The following is a 13,715-nucleotide window of genomic DNA, read 5'->3' as shown; positions in this document are numbered from 1 at the left end:
AGTTGCCTCACCTTAAACATCTGATCCGTGTTCTGTGATCTATTGTGAATACCATAAGGGTCTATGAGATTTACAAATCGTTGCTTTCTAATTATTGTATGTGTTTTTCTGCTTACTGTTAAAATCCACCCAAACCATCTTATGTTACTAAGTAACCTGCGCAACGAGCCTGAGGATCAGCGACTATTTACGTTCAAACCGCTTTATCTGTACAACGCACTGTGTGCTGACCCCGGCAGGGCATGGAAAGTTTACAGCGAGCCTTTGAAGTATTTATAGATCTTTCTGAACATGTGAAGTGTGTGAGAGGAAAGAACAGGCCCGGCTCCTGGGGTATATAAGGACTCCTCACCCACAGCGGACCGGGCACCCAGAGAAGCTGGCACAGCCAACACTGACTCCCCCTATACCTTGGGTGGTAAGTACTGCAATGTATCATCTGATAGTCCACCAGATTTAAGTTAGATTAGAAAATCAGTACAAAATGTTATCTAAAGAGATTAACAGAACAAAAACAATAATAATTATAGTAATACAAAATAACATGAAAATACAATAACAAAAATATTCTAAATATTAAAAAAGTAGCAAAGAACAATGAAATTGCAACATATTAAAATAAAATCAAAATTTAATTCTGAAATATTAATCAAATAATTTATTTTAAAAAAGTACATATAATAAATATATAATAATAAAAATAATAAAATATGAACAAATAAATTATAAAATGTTAATATATTAAAATGTAAAATATCTAAAAAAAATAATAAAATATGAACAAATAATAAAATGTTAACATATTAAAATGATAAAATAATTTTTATATATATATTAGTTAGTAATTATAAATATAATAATTATTACTATATTAAAATAAGCTAAGAACAAGTAAATATTACTACTACAGATCAAATAAAAATAACAAAAAAATTATATATTCAAATCTAATAACATACAGACTTAAGTAATACAATACTAAAATAGTATAATATGTAATGTATATTTCATACATATGAATATTGATTTTATTATATTTTCAAAATATTTACATAAGATGCTGTTATCTAAAAATTGGCCAAATGACAAACAATCCAAAAAAATATAATATAATGGTTTGTGTTTTCTGTTGTGACATTTTTTTTTTCTTGGTGTTTTTGCGGTTTTGTAATATAGAGAATAGGTGTAATAATCTCTTGTGTTACATAAATCCACAAACCTGAGAGAATGAAATCTCTGCCTCAATGTGTGATGTGGCAGATTGTAATAAAGCCTGGGATCACATGCTATAGATGTCATGTATATGTAAAATCTGGATATTTCCCCGACATGTCCACCACCAGGTGTAGTCTTCCCCCCGGGTATTTGTTACAGGGTAAATTTTAGAAATATTAAAATCTGAGATGCCTCACATGCAACTAGCGAGGTATTGGTTCTCATTGAAGAGACCTGGTGGCTTTATGGAGATTTATTTACAGGCAATGCTCCATGGGAAAAAAGTATGCAAATTAGCCCAGTCCTCCAGCTCCTGACTGATGAAGGGACCAGCGCCCAGAAACAGCTGCCTGCACTTGGGTCAGTCTCTGGTTTGTCTGATATCTGACAATTTGCACATTTTTCCCATGATGCACTGCCTGTCCGTAAGTCTCCGTATATCAACTGAGTCTCTTTAACCCCTTAGTGACCACCCATACGTGTTTTTACTGACGTAAACAAAGGGGGTTTTAGCTAAACGGCTGGCTTTGATCAATCATTACATGTACTTAAAATGGTGCATTAAAAACTATAACTTGTCCTGCAAAAAATAAGACCTCATACAAGTACATTTAAAAAAAACAAAAAAAGTTCTAGCTCTTGGAATGCAATTTTTTAAAAAATGTGCTTGGTCACTAAGGGGTTAATAAAAGACAGTTCCACCCTTGAGCTACAAAGACAACTTGCAGTAGATTATTTTGCACCAGTTGGCAGTGTAAAGAATGGAGGCTTTTTATTCTGGTTATGTCCAGCATATACTGTACATCTCTGCTGTACCTGTGTATGTAGTGCTTATTCAAGACGGGGCTAAAGGCAGGGCACCTGCAGTGACCCAGCGGGCCACTGCTAAATGACCAGTGACAGTGCCAGACATGGAATGTGACGGTTCCTGATGTTTTGTGGCTTCATTTCACTCCATACTGTTTTTGTTGTTTGTGTGCACGGTGAGGCTGAAGTATAGGGTTAATTCCCACCCCCTGGAAATAGTCTCCAGGAAGGGGCAGGCCCTAAGCCCTGAGCTTGGTCTATTAGTGTAAGCAGATAGATTATGCACTCCGGTATGAGGCAGTGACAGTCAGCCTTTGAGGACCCAGGCAGAATCCCACACATTGAGTGAAGATCAGCATGCCATATAAAGAGGGTTGGTGCATGGAAATCTGTGAAGGTAATGCACAAGGCTGTAGACTTAGCACTAGGTCTAAAGGTCACTGGTAGACTTAGCACTGTAGACTGTAGACTTAGCACTTGGTGTAAAGGTCACTGGTCATACTCAGAACTGCAGCACACGTTCTGCTATGTAGTAAAGTCTTCCGGTCCCTGTTCATATCCTTACTGCTTGAAGAAGAGCCTGTGCTGCTAAAGGAAATGCAGACCGATTATTGGGCTTGTGACGAACCTTCAGCTGAGTTGGGAATTACAATGCAGTGCCCCCTGCAGGGAGCTCCAGGAGGTAACTCATTCATTCAGCCTCAGCAATGTTTCTAACCATTCGAGAACTGAGCCTCCATTTTCTGGAAGGTTTCCTGAAGCTCTAGTGAAGACTTTGTGGGACGTTTATTAAAGCTTTTAGGCCACAATTGTGGCAAAAAGGAGCAAATTATGGCACACACCATATTTGCATTATAATTTGCAACTTTTGGAGCTTCTCAACACTTTTTTGAAGTGGCTATGAAAGCGGTGGAGCTTAGCTTGATGGCCAGGGCCTGAAGTCATAGCTCAAGTCTCTCAAGACTTGAGTTTCTTGCACACATAGTCCCAGAGATGAGACTAATTTATTAATGGGGTTATCCCATGGCTGTAAATTTTTTTATAGAATACTTGCCCTGTACTTCACATGGATCCAGAGATCTCCCCATTCATAGCTCCACTGTCTGCTCAGGGGCATGTCCTTTCTGCTCCAGCTCTCCCTAACACAGCTCAGAGGTGTCCTTTCTGCTCCATCTCTCCCTATCACAGCTCAGGGGTGTGTCCTTTCTGCTCCAGCTCTCCCTATCACAGCTCAGAGGTGTCCTTTCTGCTCCATCTCTCCCTATCACAGCTCAGGGGTGTGTCCTTTCTGCTCCAGCTCTCCCTATCACAGCTCAGAGGTGTCCTTTCTGCTCCATCTCTCCCTATCACAGCTCAGGGGTGTGTCCTTTCTGCTCCAACTCTCCCTATCACAGCTCAGAGGTGTCCTTTCTGATCCAGCTCTCCCTATCACAGCTCAGGGGTGTGTACTTTCTGCTCCAGCTCTCCCTATCACAGCTCAGAGGTGTCCTTTCTGATCCATCTCTCCCTATCACAGCTCAGGGGTGTGTCCTTTCTGCTCCAGCTCTCCCTATCACAGCTCAGAGGTGTCCTTTCTGCTCCATCTTTCCCTATCACAGCTCAGGGGTGTGTCCTTTCTGCTCCAGCTCTCCCTATCGCAGCTCAGAGGTGTCCTTTCTGCTCCATCTCTCCCTATCACAGCTCAGGGTCATGTCCTTTCTGCTCCAGCTCTCCCTATCACAGCTCAGAGGTGTCCTTTCTGCTCCATCTCTCCCTATCACAGCTCAGAGGTGTCCTTTCTGATCCAGCTCTCCCTATCGCAGCTCAGAGGTGTGTCCTTTCTGCTCCAGCTCTCCCTATCACAGCTCAGAGGTGTCCTTTCTGCTCCATCTCTCCCTATCGCAGCTCAGAGGTGTGTCCTTTCTGCTCCAGCTCTCCCTATCACAGCTCAGAGGTGTCCTTTCTGCTCCATCTCTCCCTATCACAGCTCAGAGGTGTCCTTTCTGCTCCAGCTCTCCCTATCACAGCTCAGGGGTGTGTCCTTTCTGCTCCAGCTCTCCTTATCACAGCTCAGAGGTGTCCTTTCTGCTCCATCTCTCCCTATCACAGCTCAGGGGTGTGTCCTTTCTGCTCCAGCTCTCCCTATCACAGCTCAGAGGTGTCCTTTTTGCTCCATCTCTCCCTATCACAGCTCAGGGGTGTGTCCTTTCTGCTCCAGCTCTCCCTATCACAGCTCAGAGGTGTCCTTTCTGCTCCATCTCTCCCTATCACAGCTCAGGGGTGTGTCCTTTCTGATCCAGCTCTCCCTATCACAGCTCAGAGGTGTCCTTTCTGATCCAGCTCTCCCTATCACAGCTCAGGGGTGTGTCCTTTCTGATCCAGCTCTCCCTATCACAGCTCAGAGGTGTCCTTTCTGATCCAGCTCTCCCTATCACAGCTCAGGGCCATGTCCTTTCTGCTCCAGCTCTCCCTATCGCAGCTCAGGGGTGTGTCCTTTCTTAGGGGGCGTGTCTTTTCTGTTGTAGCTCTTTCCCTGTAACGGTTACAGCTGGTGACAGTTGAAGATTTAAATAGAGCATGTGCGACCACCTCAGTGAGGAGGACAAGTTATAAGGAAAAAACAAACGGCCGGTGGCGCTATACAGGTACATTTTATGGAATAGGTCAGTGACTTTACTACATTTTTAATTGCATGCAATTACAAAAGTATTCAGATCTAGATGTTAGTTTGAAAACTGCAGAATATTTTTCACGCCACAACCCGTTTAACCACCTCCGGACCGCTGTACGCACAGACGCGTCCTGGAGGTGGTTGATTCATTCCTCCTGGACGCATCCGTGCGTCATCTCGCGAGACGCGAGATTTCCTGTGAACGCGCGCACACAGGCGCGCGCGCTCACAGGAACGGAAGGTAAGAGAGTTGATCTCCAGCCTGCCAGCGGCGATCGTTCGCTGGCAGGCTGGAGATGTGATTTTTTTAACCCCTAACAGGTATATTAGACGCTGTTTTGATAACAGCGTCTAATATACCTGCTACCTGGTCCTCTGGTGGTCCCCTTTGTTTGGATCGACCACCAGAGGACACAGGTAGCTCAGTAATATGTTGCACCAAGCACCACTACACTACACCCCCCCCGTCACTTATTAACCCCTTATTCACCCTTGATCACCCCTGATCACCCCATATAGACTCCCTGATCACCCCCCTGTCATTGATTACCCCCCTGTCATTGATCACCCCCCTGTAAAGCTCCATTCAGACGTCCGCATGATTTTTACGGATCCACTGATAGATGGATCGGATCCGCAAAACGCACACGGACGTCTGAATGGAGCCTTACAGGGGCATGATCAATGACTGTGGTGATCACCCCATATAGACTCCCTGATCAGCCCCCTGTCATTGATTTCCCCCCTGTCATTGATCACACCCCTGTAAAGCTCCATTCAGACGTCCGCATGATTTTTACGGATCCACTGATAGATGGATCGGATCCGCAAAACGCACACGGACGTCTGAATGAAGCCTTACAGGGGCGTGATCAATGACTGTGGTTATCACCCCATATAGACTCCCTGATCACCCCCCTGTCATTGATCACCCCCCTGTCATTGATCACCCCCCCTGTCATTGATCACCCCCCTGTCATTGATCACCCCTCTGTAAGGCTCCATTCAGACATTTTTTTGGCCCAAGTTAGCGGAAATTATTTTTTTTTTCTTACAAAGTCTCATATTCCACTAATTTGTGTCAAAAAATAAAATCTCACATGAACTCCCCATACCCCTCACGGAATCCAAATGCGTAAAAATTTTTAGACATTTATATTCCAGACTTCTTCTCACGCTTTAGGGCCCCTAGAATGCCAGGGCAGTATAAATACCCCACATGTGACCCCATTTCGGAAAGAAGACACCCCCAGGTATTCCGTGAGGGGCATATTGAGTCCATGAAAGTTTGAAATTTTTGTCCCAAGTTAGCGGAAAGGGAGACTTTGTGAGAAAAAAATAAATAAAATCAATTTCCGCTAACTTGTGCCAAAAAAAAAAAATTTCTATGAACTCGCCATGCCCCTCATTGAATACCTTGGGGTGTCTTCTTTCCAAAATGGGGTCACATGTGGGGTATTTATACTGCCCTGGCATTCTAGGGGCCCTAAAGCGTGAGAAGAAGTCTGGGATCCAAATGTCTAAAAATGCCCTCATAAAAGGAATGTGGGCCCCTTTGCGCATTTAGGCTGCAAAAAAGTGTCACACATGTGGTATCGCCGTACTCAGGAGAAGTTGGGGAATGTGTTTTGGGGTGTCATTTTACATATACCCATGCTGGGTGAGAGAAATATCTTGGCAAAAGACAACTTTTCCCATTTTTTTATACAAAGTTGGCATTTGACCAAGATATTTATCTCACCCAGCATGGATATATGTAAAATGACACCCCAAAACACATTCCCCAACTTCTCCCGAGTACGGCGATACCACATGTGTGACACTTTTTTGCAGCCTAGGTGGGCAAAGGGGCCCACATTCCAAAGAGCACCTTTCGGATTTCACAGGTCATTTACCTACTTACCACACATTAGGGCCCCTGGAAAATGCCAGGGCAGTATAACTACCCCACAAGTGACCCCATTTTGGAAAGAAGACACCCCAAGGTATTCCGTGAGGGGCATGGCGAGTTCCTAGAATTTTTTATTTTTTGTCACAAGTTAGTGGAAAATGATGATTTTATTTTTTATTTTTTTTTTCTTACAAAGTCTCATATTCCACTAACTTGTGACAAAAAATAAAAACTTCCATGAACTCACTATGCCCATCAGCGAATACCTTGGGGTGTCTTCTTTCCAAAATGGGGTCACTTGTGGGGTAGTTATACTGCCCTGGCATTCTAGGGGCCCAAATGTGTGGTAAGGAGTTTGAAATCAAATTCTGTAAAAAATGACCAGTGAAATCCGAAAGGTGCTCTTTGGAATGTGGGCCCCTTTGCCCACCTAGGCTGCAAAAAAAGTGTCACACATTTGGTATCTCCGTATTCAGGAGAAGTTGGGGAATGTGTTTTGGGGTGTCTTTTTACATATACCCATGCTGGGTGAGAGAAATATCTTGGCAAAAGACAACTTTTCCCATTTTTTTATACAAAGTTGGCATTTGGCCAAGATATTTCTCTCACCCAGCATGGGTATATGTAAAATGACACCCCAAAACACATTCCCCAACTTCTCCTGAGTACGGAGATACCAGATGTGTGACACTTTTTTGCAGCCTAGGTGGGCAAAGGGGCCCATATTCCAAAGAGCACCTTTCGGATTTCACAGGTCATTTTTTACAGAATTTGATTTCAAACTCCTTACCACACATTTGGGCCCCTAGAATGCCAGGGCAGTATAACTACCCCACAAGTGACCCCATTTTGGAAAGAAGACACCCCAAGGTATTTCGTGATGGGCATAGTGAGTTCATAGAACTTTTTATTTTTTGTCACAGAGTTAGTGGAATATGAGACTTTGTAAGAAAAAAAAAAATCATCATTTTCCGCTAACTTGTGACAAAAAATAAAAAGTTCTATGAACTCACTATGCCCATCAGCGAATACCTTAGGGTGTGTACTTTCCGAAATGGGGTCATTTGTGGGGTGTTTGTACTGTCTGGCCATTGTAGAACCTCAGGAAACATGACAGGTGCTCAGAAAGTCAGAGCTGCTTCAAAAAGCGGAAATTCACATTTTTGTACCATAGTTTGTAAACGCTATAACTTTTACCCAAACCATTTTTTTTTTACCCAAACATTTTTTTTTTATCAAAGACATGTAGAACAATAAATTTAGAGCAATATTTATATATGGATCTCGTTTTTTTTGCAAAATTTTACAACTGAAAGTGAAAAATGTCATTTTTTTGCAAAAAAATCGTTAAATTTCGATTAATAACAAAAAAAGTAAAATTGTCAGCAGCAATGAAATACGACCAAATGAAAGCTCTATTAGTGAGAAGAAAAGGAGGTAAAATTCATTTGGGTGGTAAGTTGCATGACCGAGCAATAAACGGTGAAAGTAGTATAGGTCAGAATTGTAAAAAGTGGCCTGGTCTTTCAGGGTGTTTAAGCTAGGGGGGCTGAGGTGGTTAAGAAGCATTAGACGATCTTACACCAGCGCACAGAAGATCAAGACTGGCGTATGGGAACACCAGTCTCCATAAATGTCCCCCTTTGTGTTCGCCATCTACCTCTTCCATTATACTGTTCTGCCTTGCACCTCATCATCACAACAAGGGCACCGCACCTTCCACCAGGCAGGAGACCCCCAAACCCAGAATTTCAGGTGCGCCCCCTACTCACTGTGCACATGCACGGAGCGCGGGAACAGGACACCAGCCACTGTGAGCATTATCTCACACATCTACCACTTCCATCCTCTTACGTTGCGCCTCCCACCCGAGTCATGTGCCATGAGGCCTCCACCACCTTTAGGATCTACATAGCCTGCATCAAAGGCTGCTTTCTCCGATTTGTTCTTCCTAGCATTGTCCATTTATGTCTTCTCACCTCTGGGGACCCTCACCTCTTTGGAAAAAGTGGGGTCCGCTGTTTTGTGATCAACTATCCCACCTAGTTAAACAGACATATAGTGGGGACCACACTTGTGGATGCAGCTTCCTTTTGAACTTTAATTAAATTGCTGAGGGTAGCCTTAATAACTGTAATGAAATCCTCCCTTCTTTACACTGCAGGCTGCACTCACAGATCTGGAACAATGGTGCAAAATAGAAACAATGGGGGTCATTTAGACGCCGGTCTTAATACCCCTTTAGCTGGCGGAGGATGCTGCCGGCGCCTCTACATAACTTCGGCATATCCACGGTCTAAATCTACACCAGCTCCCTTGTTGGCGTAGATTTAGACCATCTTCTACGCCTAAAACAGGTGTAGAAAATGATAAATTGGACGGGACTGCCGGACCATCCCCATGCCCGTCCATGCTACGCCCCCTTTTTTTAGACCTAGTGCGAAAGGGGAAAAGTCGCAGATTGCTGAGCAAAGGTTATTTATACACCATAAAGATATATACACCAAAAAGTAAATGACCCCCAATGTTTCTCTTTACAAAAAAAAAAAGCTTTCATAACGAGTTTGATTGCTCAGTTTTCAGATCCGTTGTCCGTCATGCAGGGGTTAATGCAGCGCCCTCCCAGAGTCTTTTAATTAAGATGCGCTTTATCGCGTCAGTCTCGCCAGTCGGAGGACTCAGGTGGTGGTTGAACTTGCAGCCGTTTTTTTGGCACCTATTTGTCTTAGTTAGATAAACATCTGTGGCTGCGCAGGATCCGCCGGCCAAAAACCGGCAGCCGCTCTCGACGCAGACGGGTTGTGCAGATGGCGGCCATGTATCAGTGTTTGCGGCTCTTAATAAGGTAGGACAAGCAGTTTTATGATATAGATTTGTTCCTATCGATCAAGAGGCGGCTCGTTATTTCTATCAGCTCTGAACCCAATAGTCATTACGCTTCTGGGTAATGGAACATAGAAGCGGCGACACTCGCAGCGAGACAGCGGACGCTTAATTATCCGCCAGGATAGATCCAACCGTGGTAAGATCCCGACCTGTGCGTCTCAGCACCCAGCTAAAAATAAATGAAGCGTAAGCTACGCTGTGTGCGGCAGCGAGTGAGACTCCGGAATATCAGCTGTACATAAAATGATAGGAGCCGCGTCCATGAAGGCAGCAGGTCACAAGCTCCAGGAAGCAGTGTTCAGTGGGCCGACTCAGGACGCTTTACGGGTGGCGTGACACAGGACTAGAGATGAGCGAACTGAAGCTGACGCAATGGAATTCCAGCTATTTGTTATTGGGCAGCAAGTGCTATGTTGAAAAGCCTTTAGGGGCTTATATCTTAGTAAATTATTCAGTACGACAAGAAAAATATATACACATTTCACTTCTGCAGTTATTTCTGGTGAAAGCGTATAGGGGCGTATTTCAGTACTTCAAGAAATATATATACGCACTTCAATCAGATTCTTTAATTTTTTTCCAGTCAAAGCGTACAGTGGCCTATTTCCATCCAACAAGAATTACATATTCTCACTGTTGCAGTTATTTCTGGTGAAAGCATATAGGGGCGTATTTCACTACGTCAAGAAAACTATATGCGCAGTTCACTCTTTGAGTTTTTTTTTGTCAAAGCGAATAGGGTCGTATTTCAGTACAAAAAGAAAAATATATTCATCGATTTTAGGGGAGTTTTAAATTCCGTTTAATTTGTTTAGTTCAGCTATAAATATGTCAGACAGAGAAGTGCCGGCCATGCACAGAGGAGTGGCAGAGGCCTGAATGTTTCTGGTGCAGGCAGAGTAAGGGGGCTTGGCAGCAGGAGTCGCAGTGAGAGGTCTGAGCTCCCGGTGTCATCTAGCGGTCGTGTCTTGACCAGCAACCCAGCGGTTCTTGAATGGTTGACTAGGTCATCCACATCATCCCAAGTGACATCAGTCACCCCCAGCCAAGAGTCGGTGGGTTCGTCAGACACAACCCTTAGTTGGCATGGCCCGGGAGCAGGCCCTGTGCCCTCACAGAAGTATTATATGCTGTGGGCTCAGCTCCACTATACAGCGAGGACGAGCTACTAGAGGACAGTCAGCAGCTACTGGCCAGCCAAGATCTGGAGGAGACATCCGCCGCTTCCTCCGCTAGGCGGGCAAGTAGTGATGAGGAGAGTGGCACGGGAGCTTGTGTTGCAAGCGGTGAGGCTCCTGACCCAGAGACCATTGAGGAGGACATCAGTGATGTGCAGACACTACTCAATGATGATGAAGCCAATCGCACTTGGGAGCCGGGTGAAGGGGATTCATCATCATCAGGAGAAAAGGGTGGCAGCTTGCCCATGAGCCAGCGGCGGAGCCAGCAAGTCGCTAGTGTGGCCAGGAGTCAGCAGGGTGGCAGCAGTGGGAGGTCGGGAGCCAAACGGTCATAGGGTAGAACATCCGTTTTGCAGGAGCCTACCTGCCCAGAAAGGAGTGGTGCAGGGGCTCATGGAGGCAGCGGCAATAGCAGTCAGCCAGTGTGTAGTGTAGGGGGGAAAATCAGGTACTCGGCGGTGTGGCAGTTTTTTGTGAAGCCGCCAGAGGAAGTCAACATGGCCATATGTAGACTATGTGGGCAGAAGGTGAAGCGTGGGCAGGGTGCAAATGTGTCAAGATATGCAGCGTCACCATAAAGTGGCCTGGGAGAACTGTGGCTCTGATGTGGAGGCTCAGCCTGCCGTAGCTGCCGCTATGTCACCCAGTGGCACGCACCCAGTTTCAGCCAGTCAAGGCTTCACCACCTCAGCCAAAGGGAGCAGTCTGTCCTTCCCATCATCTGCTGGTCCTGATGCTCCTGCTCCTCCTCCTACTCCTCATCAGTCATTCTGTCAGCAATCGATCACCGAAGCGATTGCCAAGAGACATCAGTATGGGTGCACTCATCCAACGGCGCAGAAGCTGAATGTGCTCCTGGCCAAGTTGCTGGTGCTGCAGTCTCTCCCTTTCCAAGTGGTGGACTCTGCACCTTTCAGAGAACTGATGGCTTGTGCCGAGCCGAGGTGGAAAGTCCCAAGCCGTCATTTCTTTGCGAAAAAGGCAGAACCAGCCCTGCACACACATGTAGAACAGAAGGTGGGCCAGTCCTTCAGCCTGTCCATGTCTGCCAAAGTGCTAGACAGCGCTGACGTGTGGAGCTGTAACTACGGTCAGGGACAGTACATGTCCTTTACGGCCCACTGGGTGAATGTGGTTCCTGCACAACCACACCAGCAACTTACCAGGTCACGCCGGTTCCGCCTCCACGTTGTCACGCCGTTGGTCCTGCGACAATGTCCACCTCTGCCTTCTCAGCCTCCACCATATCCTCAGCCTCCACTGCAGGGACAATTCACAGTGCCCCTCCAGCATACCACATGTGCAGGGCTCAGTGGTGTCACGCTGTTATGCACCTGGTTTGCACAGGGGAGGAACTGCTCCGTGGGATGCATCAAGAAATCTAAGAAATCTAAACTCAAAATCGGAACCATGGTGACCAACAACAGGAAGAACATGGTGTCAGCGCTGCATCAAGGAAGGCTGAGCCATGCTCCTTGCATGGCACACATGTTCAATCTGGTTGTCAAGCGGTCCCTGAAGTCTTTCACCCACCTGCAAGACATCCTAAAAATGGCCAGGAAACTTTGCATGCACTTCAGCCACTACTAAACCGCAAATCACACCCTCCTTGAGCTGCAGAGGCAGAACGGCATCCCCCAACATAGGCTGATATGCGATGTTTCCACCCGTTGGAATTCCACCCTCCATATGTTGGACCGACTATACGAACAGAGAAAGACCATCAATGATTTCTTGATGATGCAAGCGGACAGGAGTACTCCCCTGTGTAACTTCGATGTCAGCCAGTGGCAGCTCATGCGTGACACCTGCCGCTTGCTCAGGCCCTTTGAGGACGCCACGTTAATTATTTGTCAGTGGCCCGGACTACGGGATGAACAACGTCATTCCACTGCTTCATGTGCTAGAACAGATGCTGATAACAATGGCTGGTCAGGGGACTGGAGACGTGGCGCCTAGATCTCACAGCCACATGAGCCCTGTGGGGGATGAACTGGAAGAGGAGGAGGAGGGGGAGGACATTGGAGCACAGGCAATGTGTAGCCAAATGAGTGGTTTTTCCACTCAGGTGACAGGAGAGGAGGAGCAGCCAGAGGAGCTACAGGACGATGAGGAAGACGAGACAGAGGACCCGGACACACCGTGGCAGTATGCAGTGGAGATGGAGGCAGGGAGTCCCTCCGAGTCACTTGCACAAATGGCTCAATGCATGCTCACTTGCTTGCGTAGAGACAGCCAAATTGTCACCATTCGGCAGAGGGATGAATTCTTTGGAAACTCGCTACCGGTCCAGAATGGGGGTCTTTTTTACACCTACCGAGAGGGAGGACAAACTGAACTACTACAGAGACATCCTATGTAGTCAGTTGGCCGCTGCCTATCTGCGCCATCGTCCATCCTCTCACAGGTTTGAACGGTGGTCCCACTGCACTCACGTTCCATTGCCATGGCTGCTGAGAAGGGGTGGGGAGGCAGGAGCAGTACCAGCTCCATCAGTAGCAGCCTTAGTCTACAGTCGCTGATGAGAAGCTTTCTTCCCCCGCATAGTGAAGAAACTACTCACCAGCAGCAGCAGTAGCTAGACGTAGAGCAGAACCTGAACCAGCAGGTGGTTGCATACTTGGACAGCACCCTGAAGATCCACTGGACTACTGGGCAGCCAAACTGAATTTGTGGCCGCAACTGGCAGAGTTTTCCCTGGAAAAGCTGTCCTGTCCGGCCAGTAGTGTGGCATCAGAGCGGGTGTTTAGTGCGGTCACTCTGTGGTCTCCTCATGCTGCTTCCACCTCACCACTATGTCATAGGGCCACTCTGTGGACTTCTCATGCTGTTCCCACCCTGCTGCCATGCCTGACCAATCTCTCCACTGGTGGTCACAGGATCCCATAGCTGAATACTCTTTAGGAGATGGACCTGGTACATTCTGGACCTTCTTGGGCGCCCTGAAGCCTTTATCACGACAACTGAACCTATCTCTTTAAAGTTCTTAATGATCCGATAAATGGTGGATTTAGGTGCAACTCTACAAGCAGCAATGTCCTTGTCTATGAAGCCATTTTGGTGCAAAGCAATGATGCCTGCATGT

At 46.1% G+C, this 13,715-nt stretch overlaps 1 protein-coding gene across 1 annotated transcript in view; it reads left to right on the top strand.

The window, feature by feature from the left end:
- Positions 1 to 316: 316 nt before the first annotated feature.
- LOC120990488 (kyphoscoliosis peptidase-like) overlaps positions 317 to 13,715 on the top strand; it is a 51,651-nt gene continuing 38,252 nt past the window's right edge. Inside the window, exon 1 of the mRNA XM_040419332.1 lies at positions 317 to 418. The gene's annotated coding sequence lies outside the window, so the exon portion shown is untranslated. The remainder of the gene's footprint in view (positions 419 to 13,715) is intronic.

This window comes from Bufo bufo, chromosome 2, assembly GCF_905171765.1.
Source record: "Bufo bufo chromosome 2, aBufBuf1.1, whole genome shotgun sequence".
In the NCBI taxonomy this organism is placed as follows: Eukaryota; Metazoa; Chordata; class Amphibia; order Anura; family Bufonidae; genus Bufo; species Bufo bufo.
The sequence above is the reverse complement of the archived record's forward strand: the minus strand, read 5'-3'. Positions and strand labels throughout refer to the sequence as shown.